This window comes from Dama dama, chromosome 6, assembly GCF_033118175.1.
Source record: "Dama dama isolate Ldn47 chromosome 6, ASM3311817v1, whole genome shotgun sequence".
Lineage (NCBI taxonomy): Eukaryota > Metazoa > Chordata > Mammalia > Artiodactyla > Cervidae > Dama > Dama dama.
This window is the reverse complement of record NC_083686.1, coordinates 33,478,291-33,497,168: the sequence shown is the minus strand read 5'-3', so window position 1 is coordinate 33,497,168 and position 18,878 is coordinate 33,478,291. Positions and strand designations below refer to the sequence as shown.

Here is an 18,878-nt window from a genome sequence, read left to right as displayed (position 1 = left end):
TGTTTCTGTTTTATTGTGGATTTAAGTATGCCAGTAGATAGCTTTAATGTAATTCCTATGGAGTGTATTTTATGGTTTAACAGAGATGAAATACTGGGGTATAATCATTATGGTTTACTTAAAGGGAACTTCAGTGGTACACCCTATAGAAGCATCTCAGGATAAACTAGAACTTAGAAGACTAGACCAAATGCCATGTAATATATTAGGAAACAATTCTCCATAAGTTTTGAAATCTTTCTCATATTTGATTGACTCTAAAAATAATCAGAGTTCTTTAAAATAAGTCTGTTTTAAAGACTTAGAAAGAATTCCAAACAGAATACTTTTAAATAATTTCCGTTGTTATAGTTTTATATTTAGAGCGCCTGAATGTATTTTTCAGTTTTCCCAGTCCAAACTTAACGATCCCTGCTTGCTAAAAGTAATCTTGTCTGCCTGGAATATATCTCAAAGAGATTTTAAATATTCCAGTCAAGTACTTCCATCAAATATTCATTCTCATATGCTGAATTCACTGTAATGTTATTATAAAATGGACAGAAAAGTATCTTTTGCAGCAGTGCAGTGGCAGTAGATTTCAGTTCCCATCAAATCTACATTACCATTTCTAGTCTAAGTCTCAGAGTAGAGAGAGACTAATTGTTTCTCTTACACAGAGAGCAAAGCATGCCCAAAGGCATTTAGGAAATCCCAATCAGAAATTTTATCATGATTTACAAGAATCAATATCTAGTGATGTATAACACTGAGGTTTCCCCGGTGGCAACAGTGGTAAAGAAACCGCCTGCCAATGCATTAGACGTAAGAGACATGGGTTCGTTCCATGGGTCAGGAAGATCCCCTGGAGGAGGGCAGGGCAACCCACTCCAGTATTCTTGCCTGGAGAATCCCATGGATAGAGGAGCCTGGTGGGCTACAGTCCATGGGGTCGCACAGAGTCAGACACAACTGAATCGACTTAGCACGCACAGCACGCATTACATTATTGTATAACTCTATTTCTGTGGTATACTATCAGTACAGCATATGTCAGTCAACAGAACTTAATTTCAGTTTGTTAAGGGTCGTGTAATTCCACCTGTATCCCCAAATTACCCAGAAAACATTATTAGTAGCATTAATACACCCTAAAATGTAATATACCATTTTTACACATAACAAACCAGATTTAGTACTTTATCAAATTCAATACTTTTAGTTTGTATTACTGCAGATAATAAGCTGCGTTTAAAATTTTAAAGCTCACATCAACTATTAACTCCATTTAGCAAATGTTTGCTTACATCAAATAATATAGAAAGCCTTCTTCAAGTAGCTCTTATTGAGAAAATCAGGGTTTCTTTGGGACTACAAAAATAATTTGAGTTAATAAAAATGTCTGAACTTTAAAAAACTTTGTTAGTCGTATTTCCTATATTTGAAATTGTGGTATTGTTGAAATATCATATGTAATATTAATAGCCTGTTGCTTTATGTACAAAATGGGAAGCATTGTGAACTAGACAGAATTATCAAGTATTAATTTTAAAACTGGTAGGCCAGGGGATAGACCAGTCATGTTTTAGCTACAGCAATTTGGCAAAGCATTTTGTAGATTAAGGAGAAATAATCTCAAATTTTACCAGCATCCCAAGAACCATATTTTGGTTATATAGTGAATTACTATTTGTTGTAGTAATATTCAATAATGGTCACCACAAACACTGAATGAGCAAATATTAGAATCATTACTCACAGAGGAAATAAAGGATTAGGTTCCCATGAGCTGCTGGTCACAACATTTCATCAACCAAACAATACAAAACTTTGTTTTATGGGTATTTCTGTGTTATGACACTTTATTTTAATATATTGTTGATTCATTAACTTTGAATTTATGACCAACAGCACTTTAACTCATGCCAGAACAAAATTTCTTTTCTCCATAGGACACACCACAGCCTCCTAATGCTTAGGAACACTAAATACATTTCAACAATGCTCAGGTTCCATTTGAAACAGAAAAATCACCAACAAAAACAAAAGGTAAAAAATGTGGCACTAAACAGATCATAGAAGACAGTTGTTTGCAGCATGAGCTGCAAGAAGGCAGATCATTCCCTTGTGTGACTTCAGTAGAATGCGTGCCATAAGGTGACTGGAGTTTTCTACCATTCTGTATGTACAAACATCTACAAAGGATCCAGGAAAACCTATCCTTACAAGGATTGGTTTTAGGTTTATAAATAGCAAGGGAATTCTTAATACAGAATCCATGAATAAGGATGATCAACTGTGTTAACATTGGACTTGTACAAGCAATTTTAGTAGATTTTGTGCTTTTCTTAACAGTCATGTATATGATAATCGAAAGTCTTTTTACATCCTATAATGATATCATTCAAGCATTTATGAAGTGCTTTTGCTAATGCTAGTGTGAAAAACCTATCCCACAATCAATAACAGTGTATTAGATGTTAAATGTGATAATACACAAGGTAAAAAAAAAATCTTGCTTCTCACTTAGGGGAAAACACTTTATAAAATATTAGAGATAATGATGAGAACACTTTAAAAGTATTTAAGTAAACTTGCTATCATAATTGTATATTTATGTGCTCTGAGACTACATCAACCCAGGTTTATATAAATATTTATTTGAAAGTTAGTCGTGAAAAAAAAAAGAATTCGTGAATAATTTATTTTTTCAATTATGGAAGGTCTTCAGAAGTACATGCCTAATATAAAATATAACAGTCTTATATATATGCAAATCAATAATTTCTGCACCCTACAGTGTATACATTTGGTCATTTTCCACTTACTCATTCAAAATCCTTCAGAATACAATGCAAATGAGACATGATACCTGTCTTTATGAGGCACACAATTGAGTAATAAGGTCAAATAAGTAAGCAAAGAAGTAAAATATGATAAAAGATATTATGAATTTATACACACAGGCTTCGACTTCATAGGAATTAGCGGGGAGCAGAGATAATGGTTATGAAAATGTTTTGCAGAAGAATAGACACCTGAGCTGAGCTCTGAAGAGTGAGTGTGAGTTAAACAGACAACAATGCAACAGTTGAGAGGGATGACAAACGCACTAAGCCAGTACCACTTATAAATTTATAAGAATCAAAAAGAACTTAAGTGTCAAACATGGAAGCAGAAAGAGATGACACCGCAGAGGTAAACTGTATAAAAATCACGAAGAAATGTGCTTGCCTGTTTGGTCAAAATACTTGAAGAAAATAATATAGGGATATTGCTGAATTTCAAGCAGAGAAGTGACATGTTACTTGTGATAGTTTTTAAATATGGCCCCAAATTCTTTGACATTATTCTATGACTGCTTGACCACTATAACAGAAGATAGCATAAGTGAGGCTCTACCAGTTTCTAGGTATTTGCCTTTCCAGGCAATGTCTCCTTCTTGACTCTGGGGACAGATGTTCTTAGAAACCAGCCACCATCTCTAAGGAACTCCAAGCCCAGAAAACCCCATGTGGAAAGGAATTAAAGCCCTTGACCTTCAGCTGAGCTTCCACTATAAGCAAATTGCCAGCCATGTGAATGAGTCATTTTGGAAGTTATTTTCGAGCCTTTAATTGAGTGCCCCACTGATACTGTGTGAAGTAGAGATGGGCCCTTCCTTCCAGTCCCTAACAAAATGCAGATTTATGAGCTAAGCAAATTATTGATCTAAGGTCTTGAATTTTGGGGTGGTCTGTAATGTAGCAATGGGTAATTAGAAAAATAAGACTTGTTTTTACAAATATGACTGATAATATTTGCAGTATGGAAGTAAGATTGGGAAAGACAAAACTACAGATAGGAAAGTTACCTGAAAGATCACTCAAAGATACAGATAAGAAATGATGATGGCCAAAACCTAAGGACAGGAGTGGGGACCACTTACAATAGTGAACTATATTTTTTACCATAAGTCAATTTTATGTAGGTAAATTATACATTAATAAAACTAAAAAAAAAATAAAATATAATACTCAGCTTTATGACTTAGGTACTTATATGGATCATGTTGATGTTTATGTGAAAATTGCATAAAGAAATCTCTTCCTTGAACTTTTGTTTATTTTCCTGCCACTGTAAATGGTTATTCTGCCAGTAAAAATCTTGGTGAGGCTTGATAATTAGTCACCAATATGATGTACAATATTCCCATACAGAATACCTGCATTTCAGGCATACTACACTGGACAATATTAAATTGTCTCATGTTTCACTTTATTAGAATATTGGTCTGAGAAAACTTATATTAGTGAGATAGTTTATAGTATATGCAGGACATTCACTTCCTGTTTACCCTAGATTTTATTCTTTAGGCCAACTGCTAATATGTGCTGAACTGTATTAACCTAAAATTCTTTCCTTCAGTTAACTTACTTTGCTATATACTCAAGTTATAGTAAAGGGCTAAAACACTTAAACAAAGCATAGTATTTCATTTATTTTAAAGATTTATTAAAGACACTTCAATACATTATTCCAGTTATTACCTACATGAAAAAAAAAAAACTTCTCATAAATCAAAACACTTACATGAGAAAGGTGATTCACACTGTTTTTTATGTATAATATAAACAATGTATTTGACCAGATTTCCTTTTGTTCCTTTGGCGACCAGGAAGTTCAGACTGAATTGTGGCTCAAATTTAGTGATTACATTGAAACAGTAAATTGCATGTCTATATGCTCGTTTAAACCTGTATTCAATCATCCATTGTAGATAATCCTGATTTTTATTTACTTTTCTTCATGTAATTGTGTTTATACTAGAATTTTCTTAATAGAAGCCAAATCTTGTTGGCATCAACAGAAAAAGAAAATGTGAAATAAAAATCTCAGGTATATGTGGAACCAGAGATTTAAATTTGTTAAGCTACCTTTTTGTCCTATTCCTGCTCCTTTCTATGACCTTGCTTCATCTTGCCTACATGTGGAAAACAGAATATGCCTACCTCACAGATACAAACTTGCATGATACAGGTCTTATCCCATGAAAAATTCATCTGTTTGTAGTGCTTCCTGCCTCTCCCCATCTCTATTTCTCTCCCTCCTTCCTCCTCCACATTTACTCACTTTCATTGTCTCTGCCAATTCATATATTTTTAAGAAAGTGACTCCAATTGGATCAGCTTAGGTAAAATTCCCACCTCTATTGGGCATATATATAGAGAGGCCAGAAGGTTGTGGGGCAACTCACATAAATTACTGTCCAGAAAAGCCCAGTGAGAAGGTGGGTTTTTGTGTCAGGCAGATGTTGCAAATAATGTCTACCTCAGCATTCAAGTAAGGTTTTTAAAATCCTCTATGGAAAGCCTTATAATGCTCATAATGAATCTTTAGTGCTCACAGAACCTAGGAGATATGAGTTTTATTATCTCCATTTTATCAATGAAGAAACTGAGACACAGGGAATTTAAGTAACTTAACCAAATAACACGGGAACTAAGTAGCAGATCTTGGATTTTTAACCGAACCAATCTGGCTCCAGGGTCTGGGCTTTTAGCTTCTGTAAGACACTACCTTTCTGGGTGGAGGGAAAAAGAGTGAGGGAACTGTATGTAGTATCCTGTCCTCATCATAACATGCTATCTAATGTTAGATAGCATGAAGAACTAATAGTCATATTTAGAGAGTCAAGTATCTGACACAAGGCTTTTATATAGACATTGTTTCAAAATTATATTAATTTACTAGTGCTGCAATACTTCCACTGGCCGCAGAAAATGAATATATTATTTGCAATTATTTTGAGAGTGATGGCCACATTTTCCTGAATTTCATTCATATCTTTTGCAACATGGAGTCAGAATTAACATCAGTCATTCCTTTACTCTCACCCACAAATTAAAAGAATGCTTTATAAATTGGGAATACATGTAAATCCATGGCTGATTCATATCAATGTATGACAAAACCCACTGGAAAAAAAAATAATAATAATAATAAAAAAAAAAAGGCATTCTAACACCTGAAGTATATTTGTATAATATTTAGGTAATATATTATTAATAACTCAAAATAAAAGAAACATTGTAACCTCAGCCTTTAATTTAAAGAGAAAATTTGATATGGTTGATACTTCATGATACATAACAAATGTCTACATAAAAGGTCTACATAACAAATGAGAAAGAATCATATATTTTACGCATTTTGTGTTAGTTCCTTTCAAAGAAAACTAAGTTTAAAGAAATAATTCAGGAATCAATCACTCATTCAGTAATTCTATTACAGACTACTATGTACCAGATACTAAGCTAAGAGCAGACTTATGACACATCATGCATTTTAAAATGAATAATCTATCAAAGCAGAGACTATATTAATATTCCATATTTATATGATAAAAAAATATACACAGAAAATTTGAGATTTGAGGTTCTTTCTGAAAATTATACACTAGAAGCTGGGTGTCCATCTTAATAAGCATTCTGTCCCACAGTACTCCACAAATATCTAAAAGCTATATTCTTCTAAAATGTTCTTGGTAATTAGAGCTTGATGAAAATTGCTGTTTATATAAACCACCTACCCTTCAAAAGAATGACACGTGTATGGAGGCTGACCAACCATTCACTACTTCACTTAGGACAGGCTTAGGTCAAAACTACCATGATTGATAGCTATAGGGTGAGACTGCATGGCTAAGGGAAATATTAAACACAAAGCAACTTCTGTCAACATAAATGATTGGCTCTTTAAATGTCAGAGCAGTTTAAGAATGACATCCTGAATCAATCCTTAACTAATTGGAAAATTAATTAGTGCCTGTCATTTTAACCCTGAGTATTTTTAAGCTTCAGTTTGATTACAGTTAACTAGCTGCCTGCAAGAAGCCAGTTTATAAATTCCACCAAACTGTCTGATTTTTTCACAAGATATCACCTTTCCTGGTCTTGGTGTCTATTAATGCTTAAAAATCCATCAACCCACTAATGCCCATCAATGATTGGCAAATTAATAAATTGTGTCTTGCTTAATATTATCTATTTCATTGTATTTCTTGAAAATTTAGCTATTGCTACTATTTCCATTAGGTCTACTAACATATTAAAATGATGCTAGCTAACTGTAGAAAAGTCATAAAATATGCCTATTCACTCTTTTCCCTAAGGCTAAATGTTGAGTATTTTAACACTTAGAATATGCTAAAGGACCAAAAAGCCATTAACAGAGGCAAATAAAACTTAATTACGAATTGCCTAGCATAGTTAAGTCATCTGTTGATTATTATTATAGTTCCTTTAGTAGTCACAAAAGTAAAGTCCAGGAGTAATTTTATTAGAGAAAATGAGTTAACACTTAATGAGTATCTGCTAGTTGTTTTGCTGGGCGTTTATGTAATATGTGCTTAACTTTCAATACATCCTTAGTATGTGGATAAAAGACCCTGATGCTGGGAAAGATTGAAGGCAGGAGGAGAAAGGGACAACAGAGGATCAGATGGTTGGATGGCATCACGGATGCAATGGACATGAGTTTGAGTACGCTCTGAGAGTTGGTGATGGACAGGGGAGTCTGGTGTGCTGCAGTCCATGGGGTCACAAAGAATCGGACATGACTGAGTGACTGAAATTAACTGAACTGATTTTCATCCTGCAGATAAGAAAGACATAATCAAAGAAGCTGTTATTTATTAGAGGCCACTTAGGCAATGGGGTATTAAATTAAATTCAAGCTTTCTAAGCTTGTGTTATTTTCACAGCACTATGCTCCAATCCATGTATGAATGAAATAGGAAAATAGACAATTCACAGATACGAAAACATTCCTAGTCAATTAACACAGGGGTAAATACACATGCATTAGAATAAAAGAAATTGTAAATCTAAATAATCACAATATATGATGTTTATCAATGAAAGAAGTGCTGATTTAAAACGTTAATACGTAATGCTAGTGAAAATACATAAAATACGTCCACTGCTACTTTGCTTGAGAAACAATAAAGTAGAACTGTTTGTTGAAAATATTGGGAATTATAAACCACAAGTAAAAACACATTCAGTTAATCTAATTCAATGATCTATTTATGAGAATTTGGACTGAGAAAATAATACAAAATAGTGATTTTGTTTTTATGTAAAGATCTACATCATTATGTATGGAAGCAGATATGTAAATAGTTGTACATTAGTTAGATAGATTGTATGCAGGACTTTCAATTATTATGAAAGCTATACCATTATTAAGGAAAATATCATAATATAAAGTTAAAAAATCATATGAAATATTATATAAGCATTGTCATCACAAGTGTACAAATACAGAAAAAGGCAAAAAGACTCTATGAAAGTACTCAGAAGTTCTAACAGAACTGGTGCTGCCTTGAATTGTATGTTTCCTGTGTCTACTGAATATTTTACAAAAACAGTACTAAAAGATGGACCACCACAAGTCTACACAAATTATAGGAATTTGTATACAGAAATTATAATTAGGTATAATCAATTCCTTGAAATAAATGATAAGAGAATACTGATTATTTTGGAGAAAGTGCTTCCTTGACACCATGGACAAAGGTTTCCTTTTCTTCTTATGATAAAGTTTGACATGATCAGTCTGGAAGGAAGGCTTCTAACCAATTAGTTGGTCTTTGTCTCTAAGAGCCTACTAACTCAGATCATGTACAGGAAAGTTCTTGACAAGCTTTGTTATGGTATATAGTATGCTATTATTCCTATAATAAAGAGAAGAGTTTTGACATCTACGGTGAGGTAAGTTTAGACATTCTTCCTTTTTAAAAATTAATTTTGGGGTCCATATCTATTTAAGTTTGTGCTCAGGCCTCCCTTCTTTAGTTTTTTTTTTTTTTTTTTTTTCTTTTTTTAGTTACCTTAGGTGAACACAGGCCCTTCTGAATGTTTATACCATAAATGTTTTCCTCTGCAATGTGTTAGTTGCCCAGCCGTGTCCAACTCTTTGCAACCCCAACCCCATGGACTATAGCGTACCAGTCTCCTCAGGCCTTGGAGTTCTCCAGGCAAGAATATGGTAGTACGTAGGCATTCCCTTCTTGAGGAGATCTTCCTAAATTTGAATCCAGGTCTCCTGCATTGCAGGCAGATTCTTTACCATTTGAACCACCAGGGAAGCCCTATACCTTTCTCTAGAAATAATCAAACCAAGGAACATGAAAATACAGATTTCTGAAGCTTCCATATATTATGGATAGTGAGAATATGCAAGAAAATCATACAAAATTAGATAATAGAACAGTAAATATACATAGTATTATGAAAAATTAATTACTAATGATAGTCACAGGATGTTCATGTAGAAGTAAGTTAAAAATACAGACAGATCTGCACTTTATTTTTAAATAGTGTTTCCCATATCACTACTGTTTACTGATTCATACCTCTACATTAATCCAGAATGGATGTAAGTCAAAAATTACTTATTTTAAAACATAAAAATCATTGTTTCAAATATTTCTGTTGAGGTTCAGGAAATTGACAAATGTTAATGAACAGAAAGCAATAGAAGAAACAGCACACCACTCCAGTATAATATAAAATGGGGGAGATGTGGCCTTTAGCATTTATATTTGCATTTACATCCCATAGTGACTTCAGTTTTTCTCGATCACTTTTCAATCAGATTTATTCAAACCTTTCAGGTGAATTAATTTTCTCCTTTAAGTCTACAGTCCATCTCTAACATTTCTGGACATTCCACCATCTCTCCCCACCTTAGCCACCTTTAGATACATGGATAAGTAGACTTCTTGGAGACACATTTTGTATGTAAAACAGGATTACATGAGGTAGTAAGGAAACTGGAAAAAGTGATTTTATTTGGCATATGTTGGTATTGAAGTAATTTCAAGGTGGATTGCAGAAGGAAATCTATTTCTGCAGAAACATGTAATTCTCCAGATAATTTTGAGTTTTCCTATTTTGCACACTTTATAGCTTTCATTGCTGCCCAAAGTGGCATTCATCGTTAACTCAATAACTAACACCCTTGATAATTATTTAGAGATGCACTGGCTTAGTAGGAATCAGTTACCATTGGACAGTAATAAGCACGTAGCAATCTGAAGCAGAAAACATTAACACAGCAGCTTAGGAAATGCAAGGCAGCCATGACATAATATTTCTGATTCAAATTATTGATGCATAATGGCCATGAAAATGAAATCTGTGTCCTTGACTATTAAGAACAGACTCTGGAAAACAGCTTGCAAACAAGCATATATATGGAACCAAAACACGCTGCTGCTTATTTTCACACATAAATAAGACAGTGAAAGATGTTTAAGAGGCTAGAAGACAGGGATACCTGTCTTCTGGAAATTACATATGTGACTACATGTCCGCTTTGTGAAAGGTAAAAGAGGTCTTTTAGGTAAACAAAACCCACACCTGGATCAACTAAACACGGATCTTGGAGTATGACTGCCCTCTTTTCCATTACATTCCTACACTGCTGATGTATGTCAAGTCTATAGACCAGTTCTAAGCATATAGCAAGCATTTAATAAACATCTAATACTATTGGAGTTTTTGCTACTGCTACCACTACTATTTCTACATTACTGCTACTGGCTATAACCTCAGTAAACTTTTTGGAGGACTGTGGAATTTTCTCCAACAGGGCAGAGCAACAAAATAATCCACCTTTAAAATAAGGAGATCTAAAGTAGGCTTCTATCTTTATCATTTACTAGGTGCCTGACTTTGGAAAAGTCAAATAATGTCTGTAATTTCCCTTTTTTGTCCTTAAAAAGAAGGTATTAATAATTGATATTTAACAGATTTAACAAAAATGTACCAGAAAATTAAATGTAATATATAAATACCATCTGTCGGTTATGATATACAGAGGAAATGAGAAAAGGATTCAAGGGATTAGATCTGATAGACAGAGTGCCTGAAGAACTATGGACTGAGGTTTGTGACATTGTACAGGAAGCAGGGATCAAGATCATCCTCAAGAAAAAGAAATGCAAAAAAGCAAAATAGCTGTCAAAGGAGGACTTACAAATAGCTGTGAAAAGAAGAGAAGTGAAAAGCAAAAGAGAAAAGGAAAGATATACCCATTTGAATGCAAAGTTCCAAAGAATAGCACAGAGAGATAAGAAAGCCTTCCTCAGTGATCAGTGCAAAGAAATAGAGGAAAACAACAGACTGGGAAAGACTAGAGATCTCTTCAAGGAAATTAGAGGTACCAAGGGAATAATTCATGTAAAAATGGGCATAATAAAGGTCAGAAAGGGTATGGACCTAACAGAAGCAGAAGATATTAAAAAGAGGTGGCAAGAATACACAGAAGAACTATACAAAAAAGATCTTCATGACCCAGATAATCACAATGGTATGATCACTACCTTAGAGCCAGACATCCTGGAATGTGAAGTCAAGAGGGCATTAGGAAGCATCACTACAAACAAAGCTTGTGGAGGTGATGGAATTTCACTTAAGCTATCTCAAATCCTAAAAGATGCTATTGTGAAAGTGCTGTAACTCAATATGCCAGCAAATTTGGCAAACTCAGCAGTAGCCACAGGACTGGAAAAGGTCAGTTTTCATTCCAATCCCAAAGAAAGGCAATGCCAAAGAATGCTCAAACTACCTCACAATTGCACTCCTCGGACACGCTAGCAAATTAACGCTCAAAATTCTCCAAGCCAGGCTTCAATAGTACCTGAACTGTGAACTTCCAGATGTTCAAGCTGAATCTAGAAAAGGCAGAGGAACCAGAGATCAAATTGCCAACGTCTGTTGGATCATCAAAAAAGCAAGAAAGTTCCAGAAAAACATCTACTTCTGCTTTATTGACTACGCCAAACCCTTTGACTGTGTGGATCACAAAAAACTGTGGAAAATTCTTCAAGAGATGGAAATACCGAACCACCTGACCTGCCTCTTAAGAAATCTGTATGCAGGTCAGAAAGCAACAGTTAGAACTGGACATGGAACAACAGACTGGTTCCAAATAGGAAAAGGAGTACGTCGAGGCTGTATATTGTCACCCTGCTTATTTAACTTGTATGCAGAGTACATCATGAGAAATGCCAGGCTGGATGAAGCAAAGGCTCGAATCAAGATTGCTGGGAGAAACATCAATAACCTCAGATATGCAGATGACACCACCCTTATGGCAGAAAGTGAAGAAGAACTAAAGAGCCCCTTGATGAAAGTGAAAGAGGAGAGTGAAAAAGTTGGCTTAAAACTAACGATCAGAAAATTTAAAACTAAAACTTAGTCTTAAAACTTAAACTTTTAAACTAAAACTTCAGAAAACTAAGATCATGGCATCTGGTCCCATCACTTCATGGGAAATAAATGGGGAAACAATGGAAACAGTGACAGACTTTATTTTGGGGGGGGGGGGGGTGTCCAAAATCAGTGTAGATGGTGACTGCAGCCATGTAATTAAAAGATGTTTGCTTCTTGAAAGAAACGTTATGACCAACATAGACAGCATACTTAAAAGCAGAGACATACTTTGCCAACAAAGGTCCATCTAGTCAAAGCTATGGTTTTTTCCAGTAGTCATGTATGGATGTGAGAGTTGGACCATGAAGAAAGCTGAGCGCTGAAGAATTGATTCTTTTGAACTGTGGTATTGGAGAAGACTCTGGAGAGAGTCCCTTGGACTGCCGGGACATCCAACCAGTCCTTCCTAAAGGAAATCAGTCCTGAATATTCATTGGAAGGACTGATTCTGAAGCTGAAACTCCAGTACTTTGGCCATCTGACATGAAGAACTGACTCATTGGAAAATATCCTGATTCTGGGGAAGATTGAAGGTGGGAGGAGAAAGAGATGACAGAGGATGAGATGGTTGGATGGCATCACCAACTCAAAGGACATGAGTGTGAGTAAAGTCCTGGAGTTGGTGATGGACAGAGAGGCCTGGCGTGCTGCAGTCCATGGGGTCACAAAAGTCGGACACGACTGATCGACTGAAGTGAACTGAAGGAAGTATTTGTCTTTTGAGGTGTGTGCCCTCTTAACTCACCCTTTCTACAATTCTTTATGTTGTCTACCAGCCTCTAGATCACACGTCCACATTCTTTGAAATTTTTGTCAATTAATCTATATCCTTTTTTTCATTACAACTCCTAGTTGTTTTCAAAATTTAAATAGATTAGGCCTACCCTAGTAAATATTGAACTTCTTTTACATAAATAACTTGTCCTCCACTTCTATCAACAACTTTCTTCTATGCCCTACACTGGATTGTCATCATCCATACCTGATTTCCAAAATTCTCAAAATGGAAAAGCATTTAATTTCATGCCATCCTTACAACAACTCTCCCATAAACTTTCCTATTATTTTACCTCTCCAGAACACCCATTAGCAATAAATCTCTTCTTTGACTAGTGAAGACCTCCAATCCTTTGAGCTAGTCCTTCATAAGGCCCTTTGGGATTCAAGTAATGCCAACTTAAACTAGCTCAACCATAAAAGGAAAATTTAATATAAGATGCAAGCATATCTCATAGAATCAAATGAATAGTAGGAAGAGAGCCAAGCATCAAAAGATATTAGAATAAAAAACTGCAAAGGTATCAGGATCCCAAGCAGTATTTGGTATTTGTGTTTGTTCTGCTTGTTCTCTAAGTGTTTTTCCTTATGCGACACTGGCATTTTTTCCTTTGCCAAGAGTAGTAGCAAAATCCTACTACAAAGTTCCTATAGCACTTTAACCTCAGTGCCAGTCTAACCCAGATTTAAGGATTATTTCTGAACTCCTACTTGTGGAAGAAAAAGTTTACTTCTCAACAATCTGGTGCTGATTGCTAGGTCAGTGAAAAACCATGAAGGGTTGACTCCTAGGCCAATTAACTATGACTGGGAATGGAATATATAGTCAGATAGATATGGCTACTAAGTACCAAAGAAAGAAGGTTTGTAAATAAGAGGACATGATATAATAGTATAGGCCTCTTCTATTTTTTTTTCAGTCTAATAGTAATCTCATAGATATTTTTTTTCATTTTATACTCAATTTCCTAGTCTCTCTTCAGTGATAATCTAAATTGCTCTATTATATTCATGCTCTCTATTCCCTGATAATATGTAATACTGGGTTATTCAAAGTACTATTTTATCAACTGCTATTTATTGAGCATTATATAAGAAAAATTCATGAAGAGAGACCCTACGTCCAAGGTAAGAGACCCCAAGTAAGATGGTAGGCACTGAGAGAGGGGATCAGAGGGTAGACAGACTGAAACTACAATCACAGATAACTAGCCAGTCTGATCACACGGACCACAGCCTTGTCTAACTCAATGAAACTAAGCTATGCTGTGTGGGGCCACCCAAGATGGCCATGTCATGGTGGAGAGGTCTGACAGAATGTGGTCCACTGGAGAAGGGAATGGCAAACCACTTCAGTATTCTTGCCTTGAGAACCCCATGAACAGTATGAAAAGGCAAAATGATAGGACACTGAAAGATGAACTCCCCAGGTCGGTAGGTATCCAATATGCTACTGGAGATCAGTGGAGAAATAACTCCAGAAAGAATGAAGGGATGGAGCCAAAGCAAAGACAACACCCAGTTGGGATGTGACTGGTGACAGAAGCAAGGTCCAATGCTGTAAAGAGCAATATTGCATAGGAACCTGGAATGTTAGGTCCATGAATCAAGGCAAATTGGAAGTGTTCAAACAGGAAATGGCAAGAGTGAACATCAACATTCTAGGAATCAGCAAACTAAGATGGACCGGAATGGGTGAATGTAACTCAGATGACCATTATATCTACTACCGTGGGCAGGAATCCCTTAGAAGAAATGGAGTAGCCATCATAGTCAACAAAAGAGTCCAAAATGCAGTACTTGGATGCAATCTCAAAAACGACAGAATGATCTCTGTTCGTTTCCAAGGCAAACCATTCAATATCAGAGTAATCCAAGTCTATGCCTCAACCAGTAATGCTGAAGAAGCTGAAGTTGAACAGTTCTATGAAGACCTACAAGACCTTCTAGAACTAACACCCAAAAAAGATGTCCTTTTCATTATAGGGGACTGGAATGCAAAAGTAGGAAGTCAAGAAACACCTGGAGTAACAGGCAAATTTGGCCTTGGAGTACAGAATAAAGCAGGGCAGAGGCTAATAGAGTTCTGCCAAAAGAACGCACTAGTCCTAGCAAATACCCTCTTCCAACAACACAAGAGAAGACTCTACACATGGACATCATCATATGGTGGACACCAAAATCAGATTGATTATATTCTTTGCAGCCAAAGATGGAGACGCTCTATACAGTCAGCAAAAACAAGGCCAAGAGCTGACCGTGGCTCAGATCATGAACCCCTTATTGCCAAATTCATACTGAAATTGAAGAAAGTGGAGAAAACCACTAGACCATTCAGGTATGACCTAAATCAAATCCCTTATGACTATACAGTGGAAATGAGAAACAGATTTAAGGTACTAGACTTGATAGAGTGCCTGATGAACTATGAATGGAGGTCCATGACATTGTACAGGAGACAGGAATCAAGACCATCCCCAAGAAAAAGAAATACAAAAAGTAAAATGGTTGTCTGAAGAGGCCTATCAAACAGCTGTGAAAAGAAGGGAAGCAAAAAGCAAAGGAGAAAAGTAAAGATATTCCCATTTGAATGCAGAATTCCAAAGAATAGCAAGTAGAGATAAGAAAGCCTTCCTCAGAGGTCAATGCAAAGAAATAGGGGAAAACAATAGAATGGAAAAACTAGAGATTTCTACAAGAAAATTAGAGATACCAAAGGAACATTTCATGCAAAGATGGGCACAATGAAGGACAGAACTGTTACGGCCATAACAGAAGCAGAAGATATTAAGAAGAGGTGGCAAGAATACAAAGAAGAACTGTACAAAAAAAGATCTTCACGACTCAGATAATCACGATGGTGTGATCACTCACCTACAGCCAGACATCCTGGAATGTGAAGTCAAGTCGGCCTTAGGAAGCATCACTATGAACAAAGCTAGTTGGAGGTGATGGAATAACCAATTGAACTATTTCAACTCTTGAAAGATGACGCCGTGAAAGTGCTGCACTCAAAATGCCAGCAAATTTGGAAAACTCAGCAGTGGCCACAGGACTGGAAAAGGTCCGTTTTCATTCCAATCCCAAAGAAAGGCAATGACAAAGAATGCTCAAGCTACCACACAACTGCACTCATCTCACACACTAGTAAAGTAATGCTCAAAATTCTCCAAGCCAGGCTGCAGCAATACGTGAACTGTGAACTTCCAGATATTCAAGCTGGTTTTAGAAAAGGCAGAGGAACCAGAGATCAAATTACGAACATCTGCTGGATCATTGAAAAAGCAAGAGAGTTCCAGAAAAACATCTATTTCTGATTTATTGGCTAGGCCAAAGCCTCTGTGTGGATCACAATAAACTGTGGAAAATTCTGAAAGAGATGGGAATACCAGACCACGTGACCTGCCTCTTGAGAAACCTGTATGCAGGTCAGAAAGCAACAGTTAGAACTGGATATGGAACAACAGACTGGTTCCAAATAGGAAAAGGAGTATATCAAGGCTGTATATTGTCACCCTGCTTATTTACCTTACATATAGAGTTCATCATGAGAAATGCTGGGCTGGAGGAAGCACAAGCTGGAATCAAGATTGCCAGGAGAAATATCAATAACCTCAGATATGCAGATGACACCACCCTTATGGCAGAAAGTGAAGAAGAACTAAAGAGCCTCTTGATGAAAGGGAAGGAAGAGAGTGAAAAAGTTGGCTTAAAGCTCAACATTCAGAAAACTAAGATCATGGCCTCCGGTCCCATCACTTCATGGCAAATAGATGGGGAAACAGTGGAAACAGTGGCTGACTTAATTTTTCTGCCCAAAATCACTGCAGATGGTGACTGCAGCCATGAAATTAAAAGACGCTTACTCCTTGGAAGGAAAGTTATGACCAACCTAGACAGCATATTAAAAAGTAGAGACATTACTTAGCCAACAAAGTTTCGTCTAGTCAGGGCTATGGTTTTTCCATTGGTCATGTATGGATGTGAGAGTTGGACTATAAAGAAAGCTGAGCACTGAAGAATTGATGCTTTTGAACTGTGGTGTTGGAGAAGAAGAGAGTCCCTTGGACTGCAAGGAGATCCAACCAGTCCATCCTGAAGGAGATCAGTCTCGGGTGTTCATTGGAAGGACTGATGTTAAAGCTGAAACTCCAATACTTTGGCCACCTGATGCGAAGAATTGACTCATTGGAAAAGACCCTGATGCTGGGAAAGATTGAGGGCAGGAGGAGAAGAGGATGACAGAGGTTGATATGGTTGGATGGCAACACCGATTCGATGGACATGGGTTTGGGTGGACTCTGGGAGAGGTTGATGGACAGGGAGGCCTGGCATGCTGAGGTTCATGGGGTGGCAAAGAGTCGGACATGACTGAGAGACTGAACTGAACTGATATAAGAGACCATAATCCTTCAAGTCTGTATATTTAAAGGGAAGTTTCGGTAAAGCGTCTGCCTAAAATGCGGGAAACCCAGGTTCAGTTCCTGGGTCCGCAAGATATCCTGGAGAAGGGAATGGCAACCCACTCCAGTATTTTGGGTTTCCCTGGTGGCTCAGATGGTAAAGCGTCTGCCTGCAGTGCGGGAGACCCAGGTTCGATCCCTGGGTTGGGAAGATCCCCTGGAGAAGGAATTGGCAACCCACTCCAGTAGTCTTGCCTGGAAAATTCCATAGACTGAGGAATCTGGTAGGCTACTGTCCATGGGGTCACAGAGTCAGATACGACTGAGCGACTTCACTTTCACTTTCACTTTAATTAACTACCTGGTACTGAACACATTCCAACAGTCCTTCCATTGACTCCTAATAGATTTTACTGAACACATTCCAACTATTCTTCCATTGATTCCTAATAAATTATTTCTAAATTCTTACTTTATTTCAAATGTATACTACTTCAAACTATTCTAGCTCCTCTCAGGCACAAGCATAATTTCAGCATCTGACATTATCTCCAAATTTTCAGTAGAAATATAAGCCATATGCAGCAAATCCTCAGCTCCCTCAATTTCCAAAATCACCCATGAGTTGATTTCTCTTCTTAAGCTAGATTTAATGATCATCAATAGGCTAATTGTTCCTAACTCCATATTCTAGCCTCCTTCTTCCTGAATTCAAGAATAATCCAATCTAATCTACTGTGGAATCTAAACTATCAGTTATCACACATCTGCCTCTTGTATCTGATTTATTTTCCTATCCATGTGCTTCCCCCTCATCTGCAGCATGTAAATATGGTCAATTAACTCCCATCCCCTCAATAAAAAGCTTTTCCTTAATCTCCTTGCTTCATGTGCTGCTTCCTTACAGCCTCTTCACTAGAACCTACTTTAAGAAAGCAGTTTTTACATCTACTTCCTGACCACCTACTCACTTCCTAGCACACTGAAGTGTGGCTCCTGACAGTAAATCTCACAGAAATTTCTGAAGTTAGACTCAACAGTGACATTCTCTTTGTCTAGCTCACCACAGTCATCTGGTTTCTCCTTATCTCCACATCTACCTCAGTGCTGCCTCCTTTTACTTCCAACCTTTCAAGAGTAATTTTACTTACGAGGAGTCCAACACCACTGATGGCTAGTTAAACAGCCATTTTCTATCCCCTATCCCTCACTGGAAAATTCCACTGCATGTAACAAAAGCTCAAAATGAATATGATTGCCTTTCCCAAATTTCCTTGAGAATGTTGAGGTCTGTATGGTCAGTTCTCTGCAATAAGAAAGAAGAAAACTCTTCCAAGGATCTTTCTAGAAAAACTTTCCTCACAAATAAAAAGAAGAAAGAGTAAAACTCTCATCCATTCTCTTACTCCTTGTAAGTAAGGCATAAAATAATAGCAACAGCCTTGGAAGCCAT

At 36.6% G+C, this 18,878-nt stretch overlaps 1 non-coding gene across 1 annotated transcript; it reads left to right on the top strand.

The window, feature by feature from the left end:
- The first annotated feature begins 17,564 nt into the window (after positions 1-17,564).
- TRNAC-GCA (transfer RNA cysteine (anticodon GCA)) lies at positions 17,565-17,636 on the top strand. Its single transcript has one exon. It is a non-coding gene; the product is annotated as a tRNA-Cys (tRNA).
- Positions 17,637-18,878: the final 1,242 nt, after the last annotated feature.